The sequence below is a fragment of the Hyla sarda genome, unplaced genomic scaffold, assembly GCF_029499605.1.
Source record: "Hyla sarda isolate aHylSar1 unplaced genomic scaffold, aHylSar1.hap1 scaffold_2255, whole genome shotgun sequence".
Taxonomy (NCBI): domain Eukaryota; kingdom Metazoa; phylum Chordata; class Amphibia; order Anura; family Hylidae; genus Hyla; species Hyla sarda.
Window position 1 is genome coordinate 22,897 of NW_026608932.1, and position 24,444 is coordinate 47,340.

The 24,444-nt window shown below is 44.5% G+C and overlaps 7 non-coding genes across 7 annotated transcripts; all 7 read left to right on the forward strand.

Annotated features, from left to right (window-relative positions):
• The first annotated feature begins 529 nt into the window (after positions 1–529).
• On the forward strand, positions 530–720 carry LOC130321324 (U2 spliceosomal RNA). The gene has a single exon (XR_008867066.1). It is a non-coding gene; the product is annotated as a U2 spliceosomal RNA (small nuclear RNA).
• A 2,078-nt stretch (positions 721–2,798) lies between these two features.
• On the forward strand, positions 2,799–2,989 carry LOC130321314 (U2 spliceosomal RNA). The gene has a single exon (XR_008867059.1). It is a non-coding gene; the product is annotated as a U2 spliceosomal RNA (small nuclear RNA).
• Positions 2,990–5,069: 2,080 nt separating this feature from the next.
• Positions 5,070–5,260, forward strand: LOC130321325 (U2 spliceosomal RNA). The gene has a single exon (XR_008867067.1). It is a non-coding gene; the product is annotated as a U2 spliceosomal RNA (small nuclear RNA).
• A 2,118-nt stretch (positions 5,261–7,378) lies between these two features.
• Positions 7,379–7,569, forward strand: LOC130321315 (U2 spliceosomal RNA). The gene has a single exon (XR_008867060.1). It is a non-coding gene; the product is annotated as a U2 spliceosomal RNA (small nuclear RNA).
• A 2,108-nt stretch (positions 7,570–9,677) lies between these two features.
• On the forward strand, positions 9,678–9,868 carry LOC130321316 (U2 spliceosomal RNA). The gene has a single exon (XR_008867061.1). It is a non-coding gene; the product is annotated as a U2 spliceosomal RNA (small nuclear RNA).
• Positions 9,869–17,225: 7,357 nt separating this feature from the next.
• On the forward strand, positions 17,226–17,412 carry LOC130321320 (U2 spliceosomal RNA). Its single transcript, XR_008867063.1, has one exon. It is a non-coding gene; the product is annotated as a U2 spliceosomal RNA (small nuclear RNA).
• A 2,082-nt stretch (positions 17,413–19,494) lies between these two features.
• LOC130321322 (U2 spliceosomal RNA) lies at positions 19,495–19,685 on the forward strand. The gene has a single exon (XR_008867064.1). It is a non-coding gene; the product is annotated as a U2 spliceosomal RNA (small nuclear RNA).
• Positions 19,686–24,444: the final 4,759 nt, after the last annotated feature.

A 24,444-nucleotide genomic window follows, 5' to 3' on the forward strand; every position in this document is an offset into this window, starting at 1 on the left:
CTAGAACCTTCACAGCAGCGACAGCTTTATGAGGAGCATCAGCACTGCTCTGCCTGAGCAGAACCATCACCGCCATAGGTTGTCAAATAACCCGGATTTAACCCACACAGGTAAGTCCAATGGGGTGCAGGCATGTCCTCTATGCTTACAGCTTCCCGTGGGTGTTGGTTTGATACCGTTTGGGGACAGCCAAGGAGGCATCTGCAGGCAACAAAGGTAGGTGTGTGCTTGTGTGTGTGTTTCCTATGCAGATCCTAAGCCCAGTGTCACATGCAAGTAGGAGGAGTAAGAAGGGTTCCTGGCAAATCCGGGTTATGGATTGCATTTAAAAAGGCCCCGTGGGAGTGCAATGGGCCCCTGTCTTGCTGCTTAGCAATAATGGTATGGGTTTAGGTTCTGCTGTGTGTACTGGTGGTTGACTGCCCCCCAGCCCAGAGTGTGCATGGAAAATTGTCTGGCAGCCTCCCTGACAGCAAGCAGTGATAGTGCCCATGAAGGGGACCTTGTTGGGCCCGCCCCTTTCACGGTTATCGCTTCTCGGCCTTTTGGCTAAGATCAAGTGTAGTATCTGTTCTTATCAGTTTAATATCTGATACGTCCCCTATCTGGGGACCATATATTAAATGGATTTTTGAGAACGGGGGCCGATTTCGAAGCTTGCTTCCGTCGCCCTATGCATTGACCCGATATGGCAGTATCTTCGGGTACAGTGCACCACCCCCTTACAGGGTTAAAAAGAAAGATTCCTACTTTCATTGCTACCTGCTTGCTGGCTAGCCAGCTAGCCAGCCCTGTGGGCCTTGCTGCTGCAGCCAAAAAACAAAAGGTGGTGCTGCTGCTGCTGCTTCTGCTGCTTCTGCTTGTGTCTGGCCGCTGTTGGAGCGTCCAGGCACAGGACTTCTGCTGCTGCTGACTAAATGGCCTCCTTAATTGGATCATTTGAGTAGCCAGCACACCTGTGCAGGTAGGGCATGACATGATAGGCAGCTGCCTTGATAGCGGGTGGGTGCTGAATGTTCCTAATTGACAAAATAAGATTAATGCTTATGAAGAAATATAAAATCTCATCCCTTCCCCAATATCGCGCCACACCCCTACCCCTTAATTCCCTGGTTGAACTTGATGGACATATGTCTTTTTTCGACCGTACTAACTATGTAACTATGTAACATAACATGGGGGGGGGGGTCTCCTGGCTGTTCACACAGGTGTGTCATTGCTGTACATTGACCATGCATTGCTTCTGTGGTATTGCAAAGGCAAAGACAAATGCTTCCAGCCATCCATTGCACTAATGGATTGGTCATCAGCTGGCTGTCTATGTCCCGCATCAATATAGACCAAAGTACAGAGGGTTAGGCTATGCTATTGTGCACCTACCTGATGCATCAGAAGGTGCGAGGCCCTTGCTAAATTCTGTGCACAGACTTTGAGATCTATGCTTTAGACTGTATCTAAACCTGCTCCAACATGGACTGACATTCTGGCCTACTTTCAGCCGATGCGACTTGTCTGTCGCTGAACAGTCGCTTTTTATGTATTCAGCACCTATGTATAATGTTGTAAAAAGGCTCTAGAAGCTAAAGTCGCAGAAATGTCACACATATTTGGCCTGCAACTTTCTGTGCGACAAATTCAGACAGGAAAAATCAGTATAAATCCTTAGAAAATTATCCCCCAGTGTCTCCATCTGCTGGCGGTATTGAATAAGCATTGCTGCACTGATGGGGTATGCATTAGACGAAAAAAAAGAAGAAAAAGAAGAATAATACGCCCAGAAAAGAGGCGAAAAGGAGAAAAACGTAAAAAAACGTGAAAAAAAAGTAAGAGGAAGAGAAGGGAAAAAAAGGTGGAAATGGGTTTAAAAGTGATTTCGGCGGAGAAATATATATATATATATATATATATATATATATATATATATACGCGCACACACACACATATATATAAACGTATTCTCCGTTGAGATATTGCAGCCGCTGCTGTGTCCAGGCCCAGGAGCCTTAGCACTGTGCTGTGATGTCACTCAATACCACTGACATCACTAGGTGTAAACAACATCTCTCCTTTGCTGTGTATGTGACTATGGAGCTGTTTGGTGATGTCGTCTATTATGGCCTTCATAGAAGCAACAGGAGATTGTTGCATCCATCTAGAACCCTCAGAACTACAGTGCTATGATGTCACTCACTTCCACAGGCCTTGCAGAGTGTAAACAACAACAACCCAGCTTTGTTGTGTATGTAACCAAAGGGATTTGTGATGTCACCTAGAACCTTCACAGCAGCGACAGCTTTATGAGGAGCATCAGCACTGCTCTGCCTGAGCAGAACCATCACCGCCATAGGTTGTCAAATAACCCGGATTTAACCCACACAGGTAAGTCCAATGGGGTGCAGGCATGTCCTCTATGCTTACAGCTTCCCGTGGGTGTTGGTTTGATACCGTTTGGGGACAGCCAAGGAGGCATCTGCAGGCAACAAAGGTAGGTGTGTGCTTGTGTGTGTGTTTCCTATGCAGATCCTAAGCCCAGTGTCACATGCAAGTAGGAGGAGTAAGAAGGGTTCCTGGCAAATCCGGGTTATGGATTGCATTTAAAAAGGCCCCGTGGGAGTGCAATGGGCCCCTGTCTTGCTGCTTAGCAATAATGGTATGGGTTTAGGTTCTGCTGTGTGTACTGGTGGTTGACTGCCCCCCAGCCCAGAGTGTGCATGGAAAATTGTCTGGCAGCCTCCCTGACAGCAAGCAGTGATAGTGCCCATGAAGGGGACCTTGTTGGGCCCGCCCCTTTCACGGTTATCGCTTCTCGGCCTTTTGGCTAAGATCAAGTGTAGTATCTGTTCTTATCAGTTTAATATCTGATACGTCCCCTATCTGGGGACTATATATTAAATGGATTTTTGAGAACGGGGGCCGATTTCGAAGCTTGCTTCCGTCGCCCTATGCATTGACCCGATATGGCAGTATCTTCGGGTACAGTGCACCACCCCCTTACAGGGTTAAAAAGAAAGATTCCTACTTTCATTGCTACCTGCTTGCTGGCTAGCCAGCTAGCCAGCCCTGTGGGCCTTGCTGCTGCTGCAGCCAAAAAACAAAAGGTGGTGCTGCTGCTGCTTCTGCTTCTGCTTGTGTCTGGCCGCTGTTGGAGCGTCCAGGCACAGGACTTCTGCTGCTGCTGACTAAATGGCCTCCTTAATTGGATCATTTGAGTAGCCAGCACACCTGTGCAGGTAGGGCATGACATGATAGGCAGCTGCCTTGATAGCGGGTGGGTGCTGAATGTTCCTAATTGACAAAATAAGATTAATGCTTATGAAGAAATATAAAATCTCATCCCTTCCCCAATATCGCGCCACACCCCTACCCCTTAATTCCCTGGTTGAACTTGATGGACATATGTCTTTTTTCGACCGTACTAACTATGTAACTATGTAACATAACATGGGGGGGGGGGGTCTCCTGGCTGTTCACACAGGTGTGTCATTGCTGTACATTGACCATGCATTGCTTCTGTGGTATTGCAAAGGCAAAGACAAATGCTTCCAGCCATCCATTGCACTAATGGATTGGTCATCAGCTGGCTGTCTATGTCCCGCATCAATATAGACCAAAGTACAGAGGGTTAGGCTATGCTATTGTGCACCTACCTGATGCATCAGAAGGTGCGAGGCCCTTGCTAAATTCTGTGCACAGACTTTGAGATCTATGCTTTAGACTGTATCTAAACCTGCTCCAACATGGACTGACATTCTGGCCTACTTTCAGCCGATGCGACTTGTCTGTCGCTGAACAGTCGCTTTTTATGTATTCAGCACCTATGTATAATGTTGTAAAAAGGCTCTAGAAGCTAAAGTCGCAGAAATGTCACACATATTTGGCCTGCAACTTTCTGTGCGACAAATTCAGACAGGAAAAATCAGTATAAATCCTTAGAAAATTATCCCCCAGTGTCTCCATCTGCTGGCGGTATTGAATAAGCATTGCTGCACTGATGGGGTATGCATTAGACGAAAAAAAAGAAGAAAAAGAAGAATAATACGCCCAGAAAAGAGTCGAAAAGGAGAAAAACGTAAAAAAACTTGAAAAAAAAGTAAGAGGAAGAGAAGGGAAAAAAAGGTGGAAATGGGTTTAAAAGTGATTTCGGCGGAGAAATATATATATATATATATATATATATATATATATATATATATATACGCGCACACACACACATATATATAAACGTATTCTCCGTTGAGATATTGCAGCCGCTGCTGTGTCCAGGCCCAGGAGCCTTAGCACTGTGCTGTGATGTCACTCAATACCACTGACATCACTAGGTGTAAACAACATCTCTCCTTTGCTGTGTATGTGACTATGGAGCTGTTTGGTGATGTCGTCTATTATGGCCTTCATAGAAGCAACAGGAGATTGTTGCATCCATCTAGAACCCTCAGAACTACAGTGCTATGATGTCACTCACTTCCACAGGCCTTGCAGAGTGTAAACAACAACAACCCAGCTTTGTTGTGTATGTAACCATAGGGATTTGTGATGTCACCTAGAACCTTCACAGCAGCGACAGCTTTATGAGGAGCATCAGCACTGCTCTGCCTGAGCAGAACCATCACCGCCATAGGTTGTCAAATAACCCGGATTTAACCCACACAGGTAAGTCCAATGGGGTGCAGGCATGTCCTCTATGCTTACAGCTTCCCGTGGGTGTTGGTTTGATACCGTTTGGGGACAGCCAAGGAGGCATCTGCAGGCAACAAAGGTAGGTGTGTGCTTGTGTGTGTGTTTCCTATGCAGATCCTAAGCCCAGTGTCACATGCAAGTAGGAGGAGTAAGAAGGGTTCCTGGCAAATCCGGGTTATGGATTGCATTTAAAAAGGCCCCGTGGGAGTGCAATGGGCCCCTGTCTTGCTGCTTAGCAATAATGGTATGGGTTTAGGTTCTGCTGTGTGTACTGGTGGTTGACTGCCCCCCAGCCCAGAGTGTGCATGGAAAATTGTCTGGCAGCCTCCCTGACAGCAAGCAGTGATAGTGCCCATGAAGGGGACCTTGTTGGGCCCGCCCCTTTCACGGTTATCGCTTCTCGGCCTTTTGGCTAAGATCAAGTGTAGTATCTGTTCTTATCAGTTTAATATCTGATACGTCCCCTATCTGGGGACCATATATTAAATGGATTTTTGAGAACGGGGGCCGATTTCGAAGCTTGCTTCCGTCGCCCTATGCATTGACCCGATATGGCAGTATCTTCGGGTACAGTGCACCACCCCCTTACAGGGTTAAAAAGAAAGATTCCTACTTTCATTGCTACCTGCTTGCTGGCTAGCCAGCTAGCCAGCCCTGTGGGCCTTGCTGCTGCTGCAGCCAAAAAACAAAAGGTGGTGCTGCTGCTGCTTCTGCTTCTGCTTGTGTCTGGCCGCTGTTGGAGCGTCCAGGCACAGGACTTCTGCTGCTGCTGACTAAATGGCCTCCTTAATTGGATCATTTGAGTAGCCAGCACACCTGTGCAGGTAGGGCATGACATGATAGGCAGCTGCCTTGATAGCGGGTGGGTGCTGAATGTTCCTAATTGACAAAATAAGATTAATGCTTATGAAGAAATATAAAATCTCATCCCTTCCCCAATATCGCGCCACACCCCTACCCCTTAATTCCCTGGTTGAACTTGATGGACATATGTCTTTTTTCGACCGTACTAACTATGTAACTATGTAACATAACATGGGGGGGGGGTCTCCTGGCTGTTCCCACAGGTGTGTCATTGCTGTACATTGACCATGCATTGCTTCTGTGGTATTGCAAAGGCAAAGACAAATGCTTCCAGCCATCCATTGCACTAATGGATTGGTCATCAGCTGGCTGTCTATGTCCCGCATCAATATAGACCAAAGTACAGAGGGTTAGGCTATGCTATTGTGCACCTACCTGATGCATCAGAAGGTGCGAGGCCCTTGCTAAATTCTGTGCACAGACTTTGAGATCTATGCTTTAGACTGTATCTAAACCTGCTCCAACATGGACTGACATTCTGGCCTACTTTCAGCCGATGCGACTTGTCTGTCGCTGAACAGTCGCTTTTTATGTATTCAGCACCTATGTATAATGTTGTAAAAAGGCTCTAGAAGCTAAAGTCGCAGAAATGTCACACATATTTGGCCTGCAACTTTCTGTGCGACAAATTCAGACAGGAAAAATCAGTATAAATCCTTAGAAAATTATCCCCCAGTGTCTCCATCTGCTGGCGGTATTGAATAAGCATTGCTGCACTGATGGGGTATGCATTAGACGAAAAAAAAGAAGAAAAAGAAGAATAATACGCCCAGAAAAGAGGCGAAAAGGAGAAAAACGTAAAAAAACGTGAAAAAAAAGTAAGAGGAAGAGAAGGGAAAAAAAGGTGGAAATGGGTTTAAAAGTGATTTCGGCGGAGAAATATATATATATATATATATATATATATATATATATATATATATATATATATACATATATATATATATATATATATATATATATACGCGCACACACACACATATATATAAACGTATTCTCCGTTGAGATATTGCAGCCGCTGCTGTGTCCAGGCCCAGGAGCCTTAGCACTGTGCTGTGATGTCACTCAATACCACTGACATCACTAGGTGTAAACAACATCTCTCCTTTGCTGTGTATGTGACTATGGAGCTGTTTGGTGATGTCGTCTATTATGGCCTTCATAGAAGCAACAGGAGATTGTTGCATCCATCTAGAACCCTCAGAACTACAGTGCTATGATGTCACTCACTTCCACAGGCCTTGCAGAGTGTAAACAACAACAACCCAGCTTTGTTGTGTATGTAACCATAGGGATTTGTGATGTCACCTAGAACCTTCACAGCAGCGACAGCTTTATGAGGAGCATCAGCACTGCTCTGCCTGAGCAGAACCATCACCGCCATAGGTTGTCAAATAACCCGGATTTAACCCACACAGGTAAGTCCAATGGGGTGCAGGCATGTCCTCTATGCTTACAGCTTCCCGTGGGTGTTGGTTTGATACCGTTTGGGGACAGCCAAGGAGGCATCTGCAGGCAACAAAGGTAGGTGTGTGCTTGTGTGTGTGTTTCCTATGCAGATCCTAAGCCCAGTGTCACATGCAAGTAGGAGGAGTAAGAAGGGTTCCTGGCAAATCCGGGTTATGGATTGCATTTAAAAAGGCCCCGTGGGAGTGCAATGGGCCCCTGTCTTGCTGCTTAGCAATAATGGTATGGGTTTAGGTTCTGCTGTGTGTACTGGTGGTTGACTGCCCCCCAGCCCAGAGTGTGCATGGAAAATTGTCTGGCAGCCTCCCTGACAGCAAGCAGTGATAGTGCCCATGAAGGGGACCTTGTTGGGCCCGCCCCTTTCACGGTTATCGCTTCTCGGCCTTTTGGCTAAGATCAAGTGTAGTATCTGTTCTTATCAGTTTAATATCTGATACGTCCCCTATCTGGGGACCATATATTAAATGGATTTTTGAGAACGGGGGCCGATTTCGAAGCTTGCTTCCGTCGCCCTATGCATTGACCCGATATGGCAGTATCTTCGGGTACAGTGCACCACCCCCTTACAGGGTTAAAAAGAAAGATTCCTACTTTCATTGCTACCTGCTTGCTGGCTAGCCAGCTAGCCAGCCCTGTGGGCCTTGCTGCTGCTGCAGCCAAAAAACAAAAGGTGGTGCTGCTGCTGCTTCTGCTTCTGCTTGTGTCTGGCCGCTGTTGGAGCGTCCAGGCACAGGACTTCTGCTGCTGCTGACTAAATGGCCTCCTTAATTGGATCATTTGAGTAGCCAGCACACCTGTGCAGGTAGGGCATGACATGATAGGCAGCTGCCTTGATAGCGGGTGGGTGCTGAATGTTCCTAATTGACAAAATAAGATTAATGCTTATGAAGAAATATAAAATCTCATCCCTTCCCCAATATCGCGCCACACCCCTACCCCTTAATTCCCTGGTTGAACTTGATGGACATATGTCTTTTTTCGACCGTACTAACTATGTAACTATGTAACATAACATGGGGGGGGGGTCTCCTGGCTGTTCCCACAGGTGTGTCATTGCTGTACATTGACCATGCATTGCTTCTGTGGTATTGCAAAGGCAAAGACAAATGCTTCCAGCCATCCATTGCACTAATGGATTGGTCATCAGCTGGCTGTCTATGTCCCGCATCAATATAGACCAAAGTACAGAGGGTTAGGCTATGCTATTGTGCACCTACCTGATGCATCAGAAGGTGCGAGGCCCTTGCTAAATTCTGTGCACAGACTTTGAGATCTATGCTTTAGACTGTATCTAAACCTGCTCCAACATGGACTGACATTCTGGCCTACTTTCAGCCGATGCGACTTGTCTGTCGCTGAACAGTCGCTTTTTATGTATTCAGCACCTATGTATAATGTTGTAAAAAGGCTCTAGAAGCTAAAGTCGCAGAAATGTCACACATATTTGGCCTGCAACTTTCTGTGCGACAAATTCAGACAGGAAAAATCAGTATAAATCCTTAGAAAATTATCCCCCAGTGTCTCCATCTGCTGGCGGTATTGAATAAGCATTGCTGCACTGATGGGGTATGCATTAGACGAAAAAAAAGAAGAAAAAGAAGAATAATACGCCCAGAAAAGAGGCGAAAAGGAGAAAAACGTAAAAAAACGTGAAAAAAAAGTAAGAGGAAGAGAAGGGAAAAAAAGGTGGAAATGGGTTTAAAAGTGATTTCGGCGGAGAAATATATATATATATATATATATATATATATATATATATACATATATATATATATATATATATATATATATATATACGCGCACACACACACACATATATAAACGTATTCTCCGTTGAGATATTGCAGCCGCTGCTGTGTCCAGGCCCAGGAGCCTTAGCACTGTGCTGTGATGTCACTCAATACCACTGACATCACTAGGTGTAAACAACATCTCTCCTTTGCTGTGTATGTGACTATGGAGCTGTTTGGTGATGTCGTCTATTATGGCCTTCATAGAAGCAACAGGAGATTGTTGCATCCATCTAGAACCCTCAGAACTACAGTGCTATGATGTCACTCACTTCCACAGGCCTTGCAGAGTGTAAACAACAACAACCCAGCTTTGTTGTGTATGTAACCATAGGGATTTGTGATGTCACCTAGAACCTTCACAGCAGCGACAGCTTTATGAGGAGCATCAGCACTGCTCTGCCTGAGCAGAACCATCACCGCCATAGGTTGTCAAATAACCCGGATTTAACCCACACAGGTAAGTCCAATGGGGTGCAGGCATGTCCTCTATGCTTACAGCTTCCCGTGGGTGTTGGTTTGATACCGTTTGGGGACAGCCAAGGAGGCATCTGCAGGCAACAAAGGTAGGTGTGTGCTTGTGTGTGTGTTTCCTATGCAGATCCTAAGCCCAGTGTCACATGCAAGTAGGAGGAGTAAGAAGGGTTCCTGGCAAATCCGGGTTATGGATTGCATTTAAAAAGGCCCCGTGGGAGTGCAATGGGCCCCTGTCTTGCTGCTTAGCAATAATGGTATGGGTTTAGGTTCTGCTGTGTGTACTGGTGGTTGACTGCCCCCCAGCCCAGAGTGTGCATGGAAAATTGTCTGGCAGCCTCCCTGACAGCAAGCAGTGATAGTGCCCATGAAGGGGACCTTGTTGGGCCCGCCCCTTTCACGGTTATCGCTTCTCGGCCTTTTGGCTAAGATCAAGTGTAGTATCTGTTCTTATCAGTTTAATATCTGATACGTCCCCTATCTGGGGACCATATATTAAATGGATTTTTGAGAACGGGGGCCGATTTCGAAGCTTGCTTCCGTCGCCCTATGCATTGACCCGATATGGCAGTATCTTCGGGTACAGTGCACCACCCCCTTACAGGGTTAAAAAGAAAGATTCCTACTTTCATTGCTACCTGCTTGCTGGCTAGCCAGCTAGCCAGCCCTGTGGGCCTTGCTGCTGCTGCAGCCAAAAAACAAAAGGTGGTGCTGCTGCTGCTTCTGCTTCTGCTTGTGTCTGGCCGCTGTTGGAGCGTCCAGGCACAGGACTTCTGCTGCTGCTGACTAAATGGCCTCCTTAATTGGATCATTTGAGTAGCCAGCACACCTGTGCAGGTAGGGCATGACATGATAGGCAGCTGCCTTGATAGCGGGTGGGTGCTGAATGTTCCTAATTGACAAAATAAGATTAATGCTTATGAAGAAATATAAAATCTCATCCCTTCCCCAATATCGCGCCACACCCCTACCCCTTAATTCCCTGGTTGAACTTGATGGACATATGTCTTTTTTCGACCGTACTAACTATGTAACTATGTAACATAACATGGGGGGGGGGGTCTCCTGGCTGTTCACACAGGTGTGTCATTGCTGTACATTGACCATGCATTGCTTCTGTGGTATTGCAAAGGCAAAGACAAATGCTTCCAGCCATCCATTGCACTAATGGATTGGTCATCAGCTGGCTGTCTATGTCCCGCATCAATATAGACCAAAGTACAGAGGGTTAGGCTATGCTATTGTGCACCTACCTGATGCATCAGAAGGTGCGAGGCCCTTGCTAAATTCTGTGCACAGACTTTGAGATCTATGCTTTAGACTGTATCTAAACCTGCTCCAACATGGACTGACATTCTGGCCTACTTTCAGCCGATGCGACTTGTCTGTCGCTGAACAGTCGCTTTTTATGTATTCAGCACCTATGTATAATGTTGTAAAAAGGCTCTAGAAGCTAAAGTCGCAGAAATGTCACACATATTTGGCCTGCAACTTTCTGTGCGACAAATTCAGACAGGAAAAATCAGTATAAATCCTTAGAAAATTATCCCCCAGTGTCTCCATCTGCTGGCGGTATTGAATAAGCATTGCTGCACTGATGGGGTATGCATTAGACGAAAAAAAAGAAGAAAAAGAAGAATAATACGCCCAGAAAAGAGGCGAAAAGGAGAAAAACGTAAAAAAACGTGAAAAAAAAGTAAGAGGAAGAGAAGGGAAAAAAAGGTGGAAATGGGTTTAAAAGTGATTTCGGCGGAGAAATATATATATATATATATATATATATATATATATATATATATATACGCGCACACACACACATATATATAAACGTATTCTCCGTTGAGATATTGCAGCCGCTGCTGTGTCCAGGCCCAGGAGCCTTAGCACTGTGCTGTGATGTCACTCAATACCACTGACATCACTAGGTGTAAACAACATCTCTCCTTTGCTGTGTATGTGACTATGGAGCTGTTTGGTGATGTCGTCTATTATGGCCTTCATAGAAGCAACAGGAGATTGTTGCATCCATCTAGAACCCTCAGAACTACAGTGCTATGATGTCACTCACTTCCACAGGCCTTGCAGAGTGTAAACAACAACAACCCAGCTTTGTTGTGTATGTAACCATAGGGATTTGTGATGTCACCTAGAACCTTCACAGCAGCGACAGCTTTATGAGGAGCATCAGCACTGCTCTGCCTGAGCAGAACCATCACCGCCATAGGTTGTCAAATAACCCGGATTTAACCCACACAGGTAAGTCCAATGGGGTGCAGGCATGTCCTCTATGCTTACAGCTTCCCGTGGGTGTTGGTTTGATACCGTTTGGGGACAGCCAAGGAGGCATCTGCAGGCAACAAAGGTAGGTGTGTGCTTGTGTGTGTGTTTCCTATGCAGATCCTAAGCCCAGTGTCACATGCAAGTAGGAGGAGTAAGAAGGGTTCCTGGCAAATCCGGGTTATGGATTGCATTTAAAAAGGCCCCGTGGGAGTGCAATGGGCCCCTGTCTTGCTGCTTAGCAATAATGGTATGGGTTTAGGTTCTGCTGTGTGTACTGGTGGTTGACTGCCCCCCAGCCCAGAGTGTGCATGGAAAATTGTCTGGCAGCCTCCCTGACAGCAAGCAGTGATAGTGCCCATGAAGGGGACCTTGTTGGGCCCGCCCCTTTCACGGTTATCGCTTCTCGGCCTTTTGGCTAAGATCAAGTGTAGTAATACAGGAGATCTGGTCAGAAGGTACTCGGGTACCCCTCTCCTCGGCCTTGTGGGATCGCCCACTTGTTGCTATTGGGGAGAGGGCTTAGTCCCAGGGTAACGGGTTGCGATCGCCTCTCAAAGCCTTCGGGTGGAGAGAGGTTTGAGCGAATTTGCTGGTTGGTTGGAGCGGAGAGAACCAGACCAAAACACGAATGAACCATGGATGAAGATCTAGATCCTGGTTCGGTACCGGCTTATGCCCGGATTAAACACACTGTGCGGGTCATTCTCACAGGTGATGCGGCGGATGCACGTGGCATGAGGTTCGTGATAGAGGACGTGCTCGACAAGATTCTTAATGTTCGTAAGCGAGAGATTTTGGCCATCCAGGATTACCCTAAGCGGAGGATCTACGACTGCACTTTCATAGGGGAAGGCGTATTCTTAGATGCAGTAATGAAAATTCCAAAGCAAGATGATCCGAGGCTTAAGGGTATCCAAATTGTCGAGCACGTCCTAGATGAAACCAAGTTGATTGTCGTGAAGATGTACTCCCCTTTTGTAAATCAGAGAGAGATCGATGGGTTCCTGGCAGCCTACTTTAAAAAGGTGGAGTTCAGAGGAAAAATCATGAACGACTGTGGTGTCTGGACCTCAAAATGGCGATATCAAGTCACGTGCAACAAAGACCCCACCCTCCCAGGGGGGATACTATTACCGCCTGCTCGTTTTAAATTAAACAATGTGTGTGGCGACCTCTTTTTTGCGGGAATGCCAAACTTCTGCAGAAGGTGCCAACGTTATGGGCACATAAAGGAAAATTGTGAAAGTTCCTGTAAGAAATGTGGAAGCATGCAACATGAAACAGAAAAATGTGATAAGGGTTTGAGATGTAATTTTTGCCGTCACTTTGGTCACGTGTATGCTTTCTGTCCCCACAGACCAAAAAAAACCACAGAACAGCAAGGGCAACCCAAGAGAGACGTCCGGAGACCAGCCTGGGGAAAAGCCAGAGAGGAGGAGCACCCCCCACAAGAAGAGGTAAGCTGTGAGATGGAGACCACGGCCCCCCCAAAAGAACCCCAGGAGAAAGAGGCACAGGTGGAAAGGGGGACCCCAAATGAGAGGAGGCCGGGGAAGAGAAATGCGAGAGGGGATCGGGCAGATACCTCAGAGAAGGTGGAAGAGCGAGAGGTGCCCGATTCCACCCCGGAAGGTCCTCCTGCTCGGGGTCCCCCTGAGTGTGAAAACCCGGACGGAGTAGCAAAGGTGAAAAGACGAAGGGGCTCCAAAGGGCGTCCGGACTCGGAGGTGGTCCAGGAGGAGCAGATGGAAGTTCCTGTCGTGACGGGGGCTCCAAGTGAAGCTCCTCCACAGGTCCCAGCGGTGGATACCCCTCCTCCTCCCAGCCAGGAGGAGGTTTCAGGGGTGACCATCTCCGAGGTCCCGGAAATGGACCTAAGTACGCACCCGACCCCTATGGAGGGGCAAGAGGTGGACGCCGAAAAAGAGAATGGAGCCCAGAAGCTGTTCTTACCAATGTACTCTGTCTATACACCTGTGGTCTTGGAAGAGGGGGGCTGCTCGAGCGAGGGTGGTTCCTCTCCGGCTTCCTCTATGTGTACGGTAGAGTCAGAGGTGGGGGGTAACGAGAGCTCCAGTGCGCAATCTGGTTTTTAGTTTGTTATCTGAGCCTCCCTTTTTTTTACATCTCCAATGGCTGAGTTGTCCGGATTGTCTATGAATGTAAGAAGTATAAGTTCACGAGCGAAACGGGTTGCCCTTTTTAACTACTTGTCTATTTTTGCTGCTTCTGTGGTTTTCCTGCAGGAGTGCGGCATCCCGCATAGTTTAAATTATGAAAAGTATAAAAAAGATTGGGTACACGGTCCATCAGTCTGGTCTGGATCTAACGAATCCAGATCAGCAGGGGTCGCCATACTTTTTAAAGGAAATGCTTTTATTGATTTTATTCATGAGATTTTACCAGGCAGAATTTTATTGGTTAAAGCTTTTATTGATGGTATTAAATGGCAGTTTTTAAATTTTTATGGTTCACCCAATAAAAATGATAGAGCACGGATGTTAGAGATTTTACCCCTTTTTATCAATGATTCTGAACCTCTTATTTTAGCAGGTGATTTTAATTGTATTTTAAGGGGGGAGCACCGTTTTACCAATTCAGTAAGTAGAAACTATGATAAAACATCTTCTATGTTAAAAAATATGATTATTGATTTTAGACTTACTGATGTTTTTAAGAAATGCAATAGTATTTTACCAGAAAGAGACGGTGTGACCTGGAGCAACGCAAACTGCAGCTCCAGGATCGATTTTATCTTCTGTTCTTATCAAGTACTGCCTTTTAAGTGTGATGTTTTAACCAATGTTTTTTCTGATCACAAACTTTTATCTTTTAAGGTGAAGAGTGATTTTAGAAAAAAGACTGGGAGGAATGCCTGGAAGATGAATGTATCCCTTTTAGAAGATCCGCAGGTTTTATCCGATTTTATCAACTTCTACAAGGACTGCAGACGGGTAAGAGATCCTAACACTCCCATCAGTATATGGTGGGAGAAAATGAAAATAAAAATAAAAGAGTTTTTTATTAGAGTAGGGATCTCTAGAGCTAAAGAGAAGCGTGAGTTTTACTCCCTTCTAAATACCCGTCTGCAAACCCTGTACAAATTCAGAGACAATGGTATAGAGGTTTATAGAGAAATTACTGACTTAAAAAAAGAAATAAAACTGTGCCTGGAGCAGAAGGGAAAAGAGATAATTTTCAGATCCAAAATAAAGCACCTTGAAGAGAACGAGACCTGCTCCAGGTACTTTTTTAAGAAAGTAACGGATAAAAAGGTTTTAATTGATAATATACAAGGAGAAAAAGATGTACAGGGTATTTTAAAAAGGGTACATTCATTTTATGCGGATCTTTTTAATACAAAAAATATTGATATTGATTTTATGAATGACTCATTGAAGGAGATTACCAATGTTTTAGACCCTGTGTCCCAGTCTCTTTTACAGAGGGAGATCTCGGAACAGGAGGTTTTAGAGACGATCAGGAGTTTTAAATCCGGTAAGGTGCCTGGTCCTGACGGTATACCCATTGAGTTTTATGTCATTTTTTATGGTGTTTTAAAAGATGACCTTTTTTCCCTTTTTACAGAAGTATTTAAAACAAAAGCCCTCCCAGGTTCATGGAGGAAGGGTGATGTCTCCCTGCTGTTCAAAAAGGGAGACCGGTCAGATCTAAAGAACTGGAGACCAATCACCCTCCTCAACTGTGACTACAAAGTGATGGCAAAACTGTGCGCAAATAGATTAAAAAGTGTAATAGAGAAAATAATCCATTCAAATCAGGTCTGTGGGGTGCCTGGGAGGAGCATATGGGAAAATCTTAACCTTTTAAAAGATGTGATTAGTGACCAAAATCTAGAAACGGAAAACTAGCCATTTTATCCTTAGACTTCGAGAAGGCTTTTGACAGAGTGTCACATTTTTATCTTTTTAAGGTTTTAGAGAAAATGGGTATACCTGAAGGCTTTTTATTGTCTCTTAAGGCCTTTTATAAAAACTGCACAAGCAAGATTTTAGTTAACGGTTTTAAGACACAGGATGTGATTTTAAATTCCGGAGTGAAGCAGGGGTGTCCTTTGTCCCCACTACTTTTCATATGTGCGCTTGAGCCTCTACTATGCACCTTGAGGAGAGATAAGCAAATAAGAGGGGTCCCCCTGCCGGGAGGAGGGGGACTAGAGGCTAAAGTAGTGGGGTACATGGACGATGTGGCAGTGCTTGGAAGGGACACCCCATCGCTTCAAAAAGCCCTAAAGCAAGTTGAATTTTTTTGTTGTGCCTCCGGTTTTAAGGTAAATTTTAATAAAAGCAGTGTTTTAAATATAGGAGGACTGTTTTTAAGGGATTTACCCATTCCTGTGTCTGAGTCTGTGCAGATTTTAGGGGTCTCCTTCAGTGAGTCAAACAATGGTTTTAATAGCTGGGACTTGGTGGCTCAAAAAATAAACACAAAAATTTGTATGTGGAACATGAGAAAGCTAACGATGGAGGGGAAGGTTTTAGTTACAAGGATGGTGATTTTACCCATTTTATTGTATCTTGGCATGGTCTTTCCACCCCCCGAAATTATTTTAAATAAAATTATTAAAGCATGTTTTACCTTTTTATGGAGCTCCAAGAGTGAAAAATTGAGAAGAGAGATCGTCATGATGCCAAAAGGTATGGGTGGAAAGGACTTCCCCGACATCAGGGCGTTCCTTTTTACCAAGTTTTTTTAGCATGTGTGTTAGCACACTTTTTAAGGATAGTTACTGGTCATATTTTATCCGTTTTAATACAGGTTTTTTTATGAGGAGGAATGGGTGGTTTAAAACTGTTTTAAGCTGTCCTTATGCTTTTAATCTTCCCCAACAATACAAGATTTTAGAGAAAATTTTCAACTTGTACAACTTTAATGGAAAAAGTATTAATGAAGTAACTAATAGCAAAAAAATGTTAAAATATATTAAAGAAAGTGGTTTTATTGCCCCTGTGAATAATTTTAATGAAGAGAAATGCATGAAAATATGGAAGATGGCAAATATGATTTATCTTTTTAATTCACAGAAAGATCTGGCCTGGAGCTGCATACACGAGTGTCTTCCATGCCGGGCATTCCAGCACCGAAGAAGGATGGCCAACACTGCAGTATGCCCGAGGGAGGGCTGCCAGGAACCCGAGACCGTGTACCACCTTTTCTGGACTTGTTTTTATGCAAAAAGGATATGGACTAAAATACTCCCTCTGGTGAAGAAGATAACAGAAATAAAAGACTTAAACTCTGCAGCTGTTTTTTATGGATGTCTGGAATGCCCAATACGGACTCAAGAGACAATGGCATGGAAGATCATAAACTGTGTTAAAGCAGCTCTATGGAATGCCAGAAACATTTTACTTTTTAAACATGAGATTTTATCTGTGAATGATGTTTTAGCTCTTTGTTTTAGTGATATGTACCAGTACTTTTTATTAGACAAGAAATATTATCCTTTATTAGCTAGAAAATGGTATTTTAATGAATGGAACGCCCTTTTGTAAAGCCACCAAGTGCCCATTTTAAGTGTATTATGATTGTATTTATGGGAACTTTTATTGTTATATGTGATTTTATTATCAAAATTTGTTTTTATTGAAAAAAATTATATTTATAAATCGTAATGCACTTTGTTAAATGTTATGAATTCTAAATAAAAAGATACCCCTCAGGGGTAGCCAAGTTAAAAAAAAAATCTGTTCTTATCAGTTTAATATCTGATACGTCCCCTATCTGGGGACCATATATTAAATGGATTTTTGAGAACGGGGGCCGATTTCGAAGCTTGCTTCCGTCGCCCTATGCATTGACCCGATATGGCAGTATCTTCGGGTACAGTGCACCACCCCCTTACAGGGTTAAAAAGAAAGATTCCTACTTTCATTGCTACCTGCTTGCTGGCTAGCCAGCTAGCCAGCCCTGTGGGCCTTGCTGCTGCTGCAGCCAAAAAACAAAAGGTGGTGCTGCTGCTGCTTCTGCTTCTGCTTGTGTCTGGCCGCTGTTGGAGCGTCCAGGCACAGGACTTCTGCTGCTGCTGACTAAATGGCCTCCTTAATTGGATCATTTGAGTAGCCAGCACACCTGTGCAGGTAGGGCATGACATGATAGGCAGCTGCCTTGATAGCGGGTGGGTGCTGAATGTTCCTAATTGACAAAATAAGATTAATGCTTATGAAGAAATATAAAATCTCATCCCTTCCCCAATATCGCGCCACACCCCTACCCCTTAATTCCCTGGTTGAACTTGATGGACATATGTCTTTTTTCGACCGTACTAACTATGTAACTATGTAACATAACATGGGGGGGGGGGGGGTCTCCTGGCTGTTCACACAGGTGTGTCATTGCTGTACATTGACCATGCATTGCTTCTGTGGTATTGCAAAGGCAAAGACAAATGCTTCCAGCCATCCATTGCACTAATGGATTGGTCATCAGCTGGCTGTCTATGTCCCGCATCAATATAGACCAAAGTACAGAGGGTTAGGCTATGCTATTGTGCACCTACCTGATGCATCAGAAGGTGCGAGGCCCTTGCTAAATTCTGTGCACAGACTTTGAGATCTATGCTTTAGACTGTATCTAAACCTGCTCCAACATGGACTGACATTCTGGCCTACTTTCAGCCGATGCGACTTGTCTGTCGCTGAACAGTCGCTTTTTATGTATTCAGCACCTATGTATAATGTTGTAAAAAGGCTCTAGAAGCTAAAGTCGCAGAAATGTCACACATATTTGGCCTGCAACTTTCTGTGCGACAAATTCAGACAGGAAAAATCAGTATAAATCCTTAGAAAATTATCCCCCAGTGTCTCCATCTGCTGGCGGTATTGAATAAGCATTGCTGCACTGATGGGGTATGCATTAGACGAAAAAAAAGAAGAAAAAGAAGAATAATACGCCCAGAAAAGAGGCGAAAAGGAGAAAAATGTAAAAAAACGTGAAAAAAAAGTAAGAGGAAGAGAAGGGAAAAAAAGGTGGAAATGGGTTTAAAAGTGATTTCGGCGGAGAAATATATATATATATATATATATATATATATATATATATATATACGCGCACACACACACACATATATATAAACGTATTCTCCGTTGAGATATTGCAGCCGCTGCTGTGTCCAGGCCCAGGAGCCTTAGCACTGTGCTGTGATGTCACTCAATACCACTGACATCACTAGGTGTAAACAACATCTCTCCTTTGCTGTGTATGTGACTATGGAGCTGTTTGGTGATGTCGTCTATTATGGCCTTCATAGAAGCAACAGGAGATTGTTGCATCCATCTAGAACCCTCAGAACTACAGTGCTATGATGTCACTCACTTCCACAGGCCTTGCAGAGTGTAAACAACAACAACCCAGCTTTGTTGTGTATGTAACCATAGGGATTTGTGATGTCACCTAGAACCTTCACAGCAGCGACAGCTTTATGAGGAGCATCAGCACTGCTCTGCCTGAGCAGAACCATCACCGCCATAGGTTGTCAAATAACCCGGATTTAACCCACACAGGTAAGTCCAATGGGGTGCAGGCATGTCCTCTATGCTTACAGCTTCCCGTGGGTGTTGGTTTGATACCGTTTGGGGACAGCCAAGGAGGCATCTGCAGGCAACAAAGGTAGGTGTGTGCTTGTGTGTGTGTTTCCTATGCAGATCCTAAGCCCAGTGTCACATGCAAGTAGGAGGAGTAAGAAGGGTTCCTGGCAAATCCGGGTTATGGATTGCATTTAAAAAGGCCCCGTGGGAGTGCAATGGGCCCCTGTCTTGCTGCTTAGCAATAATGGTATGGGTTTAGGTTCTGCTGTGTGTACTGGTGGTTGACTGCCCCCCAGCCCAGAGTGTGCATGGAAAATTGTCTGGCAGCCTCCCTGACAGCAAGCAGTGATAGTGCCCATGAAGGGGACCTTGTTGGGCCCGCCCCTTTCACGGTTATCGCTTCTCGGCCTTTTGGCTAAGATCAAGTGTAGTATCTGTTCTTATCAGTTTAATATCTGATACGTCCCCTATCTGGGGACCATATATTAAATGGATTTTTGAGAACGGGGGCCGATTTTGAAGCTTGCTTCCGTCGCCCTATGCATTGACCCGATATGGCAGTATCTTCGGGTACAGTGCACCACCCCCTTACAGGGTTAAAAAGAAAGATTCCTACTTTCATTGCTACCTGCTTGCTGGCTAGCCAGCTAGCCAGCCCTGTGGGCCTTGCTGCTGCTGCAGCCAAAAAACAAAAGGTGGTGCTGCTGCTGCTTCTGCTTCTGCTTGTGTCTGGCCGCTGTTGGAGCGTCCAGGCACAGGACTTCTGCTGCTGCTGACTAAATGGCCTCCTTAATCGGATCATTTGAGTAGCCAGCACACCTGTGCAGGTAGGGCATGACATGATAGGCAGCTGCCTTGATAGCGGGTGGGTGCTGAATGTTCCTAATTGACAAAATAAGATTAATGCTTATGAAGAAATATAAAATCTCATCCCTTCCCCAATATCGCGCCACACCCCTACCCCTTAATTCCCTGGTTGAACTTGATGGACATATGTCTTTTTTCGACCGTACTAACTATGTAACTATGTAACATAACATGGGGGGGGGGGGGTCTCCTGGCTGTTCACACAGGTGTGTCATTGCTGTACATTGACCATGCATTGCTTCTGTGGTATTGCAAAGGCAAAGACAAATGCTTCCAGCCATCCATTGCACTAATGGATTGGTCATCAGCTGGCTGTCTATGTCCCGCATCAATATAGACCAAAGTACAGAGGGTTAGGCTATGCTATTGTGCACCTACCTGATGCATCAGAAGGTGCGAGGCCCTTGCTAAATTCTGTGCACAGACTTTGAGATCTATGCTTTAGACTGTATCTAAACCTGCTCCAACATGGACTGACATTCTGGCCTACTTTCAGCCGATGCGACTTGTCTGTCGCTGAACAGTCGCTTTTTATGTATTCAGCACCTATGTATAATGTTGTAAAAAGGCTCTAGAAGCTAAAGTCGCAGAAATGTCACACATATTTGGCCTGCAACTTTCTGTGCGACAAATTCAGACAGGAAAAATCAGTATAAATCCTTAGAAAATTATCCCCCAGTGTCTCCATCTGCTGGCGGTATTGAATAAGCATTGCTGCACTGATGGGGTATGCATTAGACGAAAAAAAAGAAGAAAAAGAAGAATAATACGCCCAGAAAAGAGGCGAAAAGGAGAAAAACGTAAAAAAACGTGAAAAAAAAGTAAGAGGAAGAGAAGGGAAAAAAAGGTGGAAATGGGTTTAAAAGTGATTTCGGCGGAGAAATATATATATATATATATATATATATATATATATATATATATATACGCGCACACACACACATATATATATAAACGTATTCTCCGTTGAGATATTGCAGCCGCTGCTGTGTCCAGGCCCAGGAGCCTTAGCACTGTGCTGTGATGTCACTCAATACCACTGACATCACTAGGTGTAAACAACATCTCTCCTTTGCTGTGTATGTGACTATGGAGCTGTTTGGTGATGTCGTCTATTATGGCCTTCATAGAAGCAACAGGAGATTGTTGCATCCATCTAGAACCCTCAGAACTACAGTGCTATGATGTCACTCACTTCCACAGGCCTTGCAGAGTGTAAACAACAACAACCCAGCTTTGTTGTGTATGTAACCATAGGGATTTGTGATGTCACCTAGAACCTTCACAGCAGCGACAGCTTTATGAGGAGCATCAGCACTGCTCTGCCTGAGCAGAACCATCACCGCCATAGGTTGTCAAATAACCCGGATTTAACCCACACAGGTAAGTCCAATGGGGTGCAGGCATGTCCTCTATGCTTACAGCTTCCCGTGGGTGTTGGTTTGATACCGTTTGGGGACAGCCAAGGAGGCATCTGCAGGCAACAAAGGTAGGTGTGTGCTTGTGTGTGTGTTTCCTATGCAGATCCTAAGCCCAGTGTCACATGCAAGTAGGAGGAGTAAGAAGGGTTCCTGGCAAATCCGGGTTATGGATTGCATTTAAAAAGGCCCCGTGGGAGTGCAATGGGCCCCTGTCTTGCTGCTTAGCAATAATGGTATGGGTTTAGGTTCTGCTGTGTGTACTGGTGGTTGACTGCCCCCCAGCCCAGAGTGTGCATGGAAAATTGTCTGGCAGCCTCCCTGACAGCAAGCAGTGATAGTGCCCATGAAGGGGACCTTGTTGGGCCCGCCCCTTTCACGGTTATCGCTTCTCGGCCTTTTGGCTAAGATCAAGTGTAAACTTGGTCTGGGTCAGGGGTGCGGGTGTTCTGCTGAGCAGGAATCCGGAGTGGTGATCTTACTGTGGAATCGACAGACAAGAGAAGAACAATGGCTGGAAAGGAATACCTCCCTGCGATTGAGAAGACTGTACGTTTTGTGGTGGAAACTTCTGACCGGGGTAAGAATCGGATTGAGTACATTGGACATGAACTTGTGGAGAAATTGGGCGGTTTTGGCATGGATAGTTTGTTCTGTGTGCAAGAGAATAGGAAGCAAGGAATATATGATGTGTCCTTCATCTATGAAGCTGATTGCCAGAACTTCTATGAATGTTTGAAAAGAAATGCCAATAACCCTGTCTTGGAAAATGTAAAGTTTTTTCCTCTGTTTGAGATGGGAGTGAAGACTCTGTTTGTACATATGTACAATCCGTTCTTAGACCCGGATATGATTAAAAACTTTCTAAGTATCTACTGTGAAAGTGTCCAAGGGGGAGTGAAGCAAACTAGTAGTTTGGGTGTGTTTAATGGCACATGGAAGTTCTTTGTAAAACTGAAGCTGGATCCTGGGAGCATTGGTGGAGTGAAACACCCACCGGCCAATTTTTCAATCGCTGGAAACCGGGGTTATGTCTATTATTATGGCCAGCCATTGTTTTGCCGTGATTGTTTGCTGTTTGGACATGTTAAAGAGGCTTGTCCAGGTAATAAGAAGTGCCGAAATTGTAAAATGCCAGGGCATGAGGCGGGAGCTTGTCCACAGCCCAGAACTTGTGATCTTTGTGGCCTTGTTGGACATGTGTATAGAAATTGTCCGGAGGTGGCTAAGAGGGAGAAGGAGAAAGAGGCCAGAAAAGATTTGGCAATTAAAAAAAGGGAAAAGGCAAAGGCAGACATGGCAGAAAAGAGTGTGATTGCTAGCATTATTGAGAAAGCAACGGTGGTGGAAGAGAAGGTGCAGGAGGAGATTGAAGAGGAGATGGAGGAGGAGGTGAGAATTGAAGAGGTGCCTAGTCCTCAGGTGTCTGGCACTCAAAAAGTTGAATGGTCGAATTCAGAAGAGGAAAGTGCTAAAGAGAGAGAGGAAGATCTTTTTCGTCCCCCACGGAAGGCGGCGAGAGGTGCCAGTGGTGAAAAGATGGAGCAGACGGTGGTGGAGACGAGTAATCGTTTTGCCGCAATATCTGAGGGTGAAATGGATAAATGCATTGGAGAAGAAACTTCTCCCTCGACACTGAGCCGTAAAGTTCATTAACTCTCTTCTAGGTTTTTTCTTCCTATGGGTTGTTATTTGATTTGATATGTCTTTTTCGGTTAGTTTGTCAAATGTTAGAGTCTTTAAAAATAAGAATAGAAGAGCGGCCATTCTGGAGGAATTGGCAGGAACTAATAATGACATAATTTGTCTACAGGAATGTGGATTGGATTTTCCTCCAAAAAAGGAGGAGTGGAGATATGGACCAGCAGTGTGGTCTTGCTCTAATGTAAATAGAAATGATGGAGTTGGGGTTTTGTTTAGGAATAATAAGTTTAAAGTTTGTAGTCAAATGGTGTTAAGGGAAGGAAGGTGTGTGTTGGTGGAGGTTGGGTTACATGGGTTTAAGTTTAAGTTAATTAATGTTTATGCACCTGTGAATAAGGAGGAGAGGGTGGGTTTGTTTGAAATAATTAAGGGGTTTTTGTCTGGGAAGGAACCAGTGTTGTTAGTAGGTGATTTCAACTGTGAGATTGGGAGGGATGCGGATGTTTCTGGAAATATGCTTAAGAGTATGGTGAGTGATTTCAAGTTAAGAGATGTGGTTGAAGTGTGTGGTGTGAATCCTGTGTTAGCAACATATCATGCTGAGAGTGGAAGGAGTGAGTCAAGATTAGATATGTGTTTTGTGTCCAAAATGATAGGATGTATGTGGTATAAGCAAGAGAGAGTGATTTATTCTGATCATGAGCGTGTGAGTTGTGGTTTGGTGTTGGATGAGATTTGCATAAGTGGGAGGGGTTACTGGAAGCTTAATGTGAAACTGTTGGATGAAAAGGAGGTATATGATAGGTATATTAAGAAGTATAAGTTATGGTGTGAGAAGAAAAAAGAATTTTTGGATTTATTGTGTTGGTGGGAGTGGGTTAAAGAAAGAACTAAGGTTTTTTTCAAGAGGGAAGGTTATAAAAGGAAAGCTAGGGAAAGAAAGAAGTATGAATGGCTGAATAAAAGGTTGGGGTTTCTCATTAAGTTGAAAAAGAAGGGATGGAGAGTGGATGGTAAGATTGATGCTGTGAAAAGAGATATAAAGGATTGGTTGAATGAAAGAGGAAAAGAGTTAATGTACCGAGCAAAAGTGGACAAATTGGAGAAGGATGAAAAGTGTTCAAGATATTTTTTTAAGAAAGTGATTGGGAGAAAGGATGATTTAGTGAGTGTGTATGATAAGGATGGTGGTTTGGTGAGAGGCAAAGCTGTACTGAATGTGGTGAAAGAGTTTTATGAGGACTTATATGCAGTCAAACAGTGTGATAGGGGTTTGGCTGAGGAAGTGCTGGAAGTGATTGATAAGAAGGTAGATTGTAATGAGTATGAGAGTTTAATGAGAGAGATTGGAATGGAAGAAATTAAAAGGACGGTTGATAGTATGGCTAAAAATAAGACTCCTGGAGAGGATGGGTT